The sequence below is a fragment of the Geospiza fortis genome, unplaced genomic scaffold, assembly GCF_000277835.1.
Source record: "Geospiza fortis unplaced genomic scaffold, GeoFor_1.0 scaffold128, whole genome shotgun sequence".
NCBI lineage: Eukaryota > Metazoa > Chordata > Aves > Passeriformes > Thraupidae > Geospiza > Geospiza fortis.
The window spans coordinates 1,987,123-1,992,034 of record NW_005054420.1 but is presented as its reverse complement, the minus strand read 5'-3'; the positions used below and the strand labels follow the sequence as shown (position 1 = coordinate 1,992,034).

General features: G+C 51.6%; 1 protein-coding gene across 1 annotated transcript in view; it reads left to right on the top strand.

The window, feature by feature from the left end:
- Positions 1-4,912, top strand: part of SRGAP3 (SLIT-ROBO Rho GTPase activating protein 3) — a gene marked incomplete at its 3' end in the record, with an annotated part of 68,145 nt that overhangs the window by 1,028 nt on the left and 62,205 nt on the right. The window lies entirely within an intron of this gene.

Genomic DNA, 4,912 nt, shown 5'->3' with positions numbered 1-4,912 from the left:
GGCCGAGGGAGCCCCGGGCTGTGCGGGGCGGGAGCGCTGCCCGCGGCCTCCCGGTGCGGAGGGCATCGATCCTGCGGTCCTTATGTAAGGAAGTTCGCCTTCGTGCTCCGGCCCCTCGCCTCCAGGCCCGCAGTCATTATTATGCAAGTGCCGGTAGTGGTGCGGAGCTGTGCGGCAGTCGCTGCGTTCCTGAGTGTTGGAGAGGAATAAAACTAGAGGTTTTGTCTGTTGAGACCACTGAGCAGCAAATCCCAGGCAGCGAGTTAATTCTTGTTTCGAAGGAAAGTTGGTACCCTGTGACACACGGCAGCCCTGCAGCCCAGGGAAGGGCTCAGCGGCTTGGAGGCAGAAGGAAGTGAGCCAGTGTAACCTTCTGTCTATTGCACACCCAGGGATGTTCGCGTTGGTACCAAACTGTAGTAATGGGCATTTCTGGGTAACTTGGTAATAAATCAATTCCCTATTGCGATAATTGCTAATTCTGTTAGTTGATGACAGTTCCTTTTCCCACCTTCAGACAGAGGATATACTCTCAGCTGCTTACTTCATGCCTTTCACTTGCATTGCCTCCTTCAGTCCCCCCATTATTATATAAAACCAGCTCCGCTCTCCCTTCGCTCAGTTGTTTTGTATGGATATGTGTTCACCATTTCATTATATTTAAGTCCAGGACGTCGTTAATTAAAAGTGTAAAATAGCTTTTCTGCAGATTAATTTGTGCTTGTGCAAACTCAAGAGCTGCCATTTTTCTCCCGATCCCTGCTCAGCTGGGTGATGGCTGGGCTGCACAGACTCCGCTTGGAAAAGTCTCTGCCCAACTGCGGCAGCGCGATGCCAGAGGGAGGGATTCTGGGGAAGGGGCTGGCTGTTGGTTTCGTGCCATTGTTTACTTTCGTGAATTTCAGTCTTTTGTAGCTGGCCTCGGAGAGTGACGGAACAGTCACAACACGCCCTGCTCGGTGCCAATTACCTTTCTGCTTGTGTGTAATTTGGGCAAATTGATGTTATTGCACCCTGCAGTTAAGCAGATGAAATATTCTTTTAGTCTGTGGTATTGTTCGTTTTATGGGAGGGGATTTGCGTTTGTTCCTAGAGACTGTCCCATGGTTTCAAGTTATTCTCAAAGATGTCCTGGGCTGGGTGATTCCTGCTTCTCCGGTGCTCAGGGTGCAGAGGGGTCATGGGGGCAGGACTGGTTCTGAGCTGTTCCGAAAGCTTGGCTGTGGATGTCTCCGGTGCTTTTTCTGATTGTTGTTTGTGCGTGGAGTACTCACAGGCCATGATCATTCTTGGCCGGGCTTCTGTAGCCTCATGGTTTCCATATGTGAGGCAGTTAATGCTGGAGTGTGTGAGGGTGTTACATTACACCACAGTGATCACGTTTTGGGCAGCTGCAATGCAGGCAGTTTGCTGATGGGCCAGTAATAATTTCCTTGGTACTGTTCTGTGCATAATTACACCTCCAGGAATGTCTGATTACTGATATGGGGTACTTGGTCTGTGTTTTCAGCTGCATAAAGGCTAATTCTTGTGTTGACAGGGTGTGAGTGTGCCTGTGGCTGGGGAGAGCTGGCCAGTCACACCCCAAGGCCTGAGTGTGCTGCCTTTGGGGAGGTGGCATCCATCCCTGGACGCACTGGCTCTGTCACAGCCCAGGGTCATCTTGGGGTGACCGTGGTGACATGCAGGGCTCCAGTCCTCACAGCTGTGACGGGGTAGCCTTCACTTGCTGCCACCTCTCTGTGGGGACCAGGCTGGTCCTGATTTTCCCACCTTGCTAAACTGTTGGAGGAGGATAACCGTGTGAGTTTGGAGGGATTGGTGCAGAGCTCTGCTGTGGCCTGTGCTTCCTCACTAAATAGGGGCAGTGTGAACAAATGTGGCTGAGCAGGTGGGACAGCATTGTCACTGCATTTGTAGGGACCCAAGGAGGGCTGGTGGCCAAGGATGCACTGCAGAAGGAGAGGGCTTTTTTGTGCTCAGTTGTGTGTTGAGTGTGCCAGCCCGACATGGACCAGGGTTTGTGATCATCTGAACCTCTTCTGAGGCTGTGGCAGTGACCATGAACACCCACTTCCACTTGTGCACAGTATGGTCCCTCCTGGCTTGGCTGAAGGATTGGATGTAGACTACCTCATTATCCCAGATATCCTGTTTATTTTCTTCAAGGATTGAGTCATTACACTGTTCATATCTAATCCCTTGCTACCCTCGTGAAGACAGATGTCCAGACCTCCAGAGAAAGAAGGATAAAGAAGAGGGGAAGTGGTGGCAAGGGGGACTAACAACAAAAGCGTGATACAGAAATGCTGAAATATGAAGATGATAATAACTGAAAATTTGAAGCAGTGATCTCATGCTATGGAGGACGGGCCTGGAATCTGAACACAGCACAGTGCTTGTCCCCATGGCATGGACAGGAGGAGAAAATGGGAGAAAGGTGGCAAGCCCTGCGTGTGAGCTCCAGGCATATGTCAACATGCACGGAAGAGAAGGAACCCCAGCAAAGCTGCACTGGGAATGCATTTGAAGACGAGGTCAGAGAGGGTTGGAAGCGGGCAGGGTGCTGCTGTTGTGAGGTGCCAGCCAGCGCTGGGTGAGGGGATGATCTGCCAGCAGTGCCTCAGGTGTGTAAAACCGGAGAGAGGAGCTGCCGAGACACCTGGAGGGACGTGGAGGGGGAAAAGTTACTGAGGCTGCTTTCAGGGAAGTTTGGCTGCAGCCTCTAGCTCTGGCTGTTGGGAATTAGAGCCAGGGCTGGGGTGGTTCAGGGTGGGAGCACAGCCCTGCCCGACCTGCGGGTGCTGCAGCCTCGGCTCCAGCAATCGAGGGGCCCACGCGCTGTGTGGGGAGTGAGATTGGACGGGGGAGGGTTGAACTGGGAATTATCTTCATGCACAGGGTGATTTATTGGCCATGATGGCTCTGTTCCTTCTGTGGAGAATTGTGTGTGCTCCTCTCATGGTGGGAAGGAGTTGTCCTGAAAATGCTTGCAAAGATAGCGGGGGCGTGTGGGGTGCATGTGGGTCTGCTGAGAGCCCTGCTGCACACGCTGTTCCTGGGGGGCTGGGGGCTGGTGACAGGGCTGCCAGTGCTGCAGGGTGCGAGGCTCTGGTCGGTGCCACCCCGCTGTTGGGAGTGGGAGCACCAGCAGTGGTGGCTGCTGTCCGTGGCGGCTGCAGCGCGGCTCCTGCAGCTCCTGCAGCTCTGCAGAGTGTTTGCTGCCTGCCCGTGCATGGAGACCTCTCTGTCACCTCTCCTGCACACACGCAGCGCTGGCAGGCTCCTGCCCACGGTGCAGTGTCTCCTGTCACTTACTTGGGCTCTGTCCTTCTCTTCTGCTGCTGCTTTGCACCCTCCAGCTGTCCGGAGAGGGGAGAGCTGGCCCCAGCACTGGCAGGAGATGCTTGCTGGATGGTACCAGAAAGAAAATATTTAAGAATACTTTTAGGAGTCAGGTTTTCTTATTTGCCTTAGCCTTGCAGACAGGAGTGGTGGTGTTAAAAATAAACACCAATGGAGATATGGCTGCAGATTTACAACTGCCACATGACAGCTGCCTGCAGAATACAGAGCACAGCAGATCCTTGAATGCACAATTTAAAGTGCGTGTTTTCAGACGTACACTTTTTTTTGGTCTATCTGGCCAGAAATCTAAATAAATGTATCTTCCTCATTATGGTTACATGCCTGATTTGTGGCTTTAATGCAGCAAAACGAACCAGTTTTAATTATGCAGATGCAACCGCCTATGGTCCAGCATTGGCAATCTTGCAGAAAATTGTGCATTGTGTTGATTGGCTGTTTAATTTGATATTGCTTCCTGCAGTTTTGCCTTAACCCCGGCAAAACACAGGCCCCTGTGTGATCCCTCTGGCTGCTGTTGGCGGGAGGCTGCTGTGAGGCAATGGCGTCGTGTGTGATGTGACTGGCAGGTGACATGGTCCTTTGTGATCCTGGAGGTGGGGCTCTCCAAATGGTGCATCTGGCTGCATGGTGGCAAGGGGATGATTCCTTGAGTCCTCTGACTCTTAGTTGCTGCATAAGTTGATAATAAAACTAGGGTTTTGACGGTTTTAGCATCTAAAAACACCAAAAAGATGTGCAGACTTGGGCCAAAGAAAATAAATGTATTCTTTCTCATTTTCATAAAGTTTAGGTTAATTTATCGTTGCCCATTAGCTTCCTTTGACGACTTTGCAGTAGCTGCATCCCTTATTTTGTGTCTATTTTCTTTTCCTACCTCTTGCCCTCTTTCCACTTTGCTCAGAAAATGTTGGGAAAATTCCCATGCCAAATAATTTTCTAGGATACTGGTTTGCTCAGGGGAGCAGCTTTGCTTCCCAACGAAGAGAGGCATCAAGGCTTGAACTTGACAGCTCATTGAATGAAATGGTTCTGTGCAAGAGGGAAAGTTGCACCCCTTTGTGGGGGCTAGAGGGAAACTGCTAAGTATTAATCACAGAAACAGACAGAAAATGTCTGTTGGCTTAGTTGTCGTGCTTAACAAAATGTGGGGAAGCGTCACCCAAGGGCACCCAGCATCCTGGCCCAGCGGAGCTGGCTCTGGTGGAGCTGTCTGCAGCAGGGAGCAGATCCCGATGGGTCTGGTCTGGTTTCTGCTGTGACACTTCGGGAGAGCTGCTCCACGCTGCTCCTGGTTGCTACCACCCCCTTCCCTGCTGTGTTTGCTGTGCGTCTGGAGCTGGGTTTTACTGAGCCCTCCATGTGTGGGCACCAGGCAGGCCATGTGCAGGGAGAGCAGGGAGTTTAGACTTGATTCCTAATGAAGATTAATTGCTGGTTTCTAATGGAAACAATTTGAATTTATCGGAGATGTTCCTGCAAAGTGCAAGTCCTGGGTGCTTCAGCAGAGGCTGGGATGGTTCAGCTGTGTCAGCAGCTCCTGCCT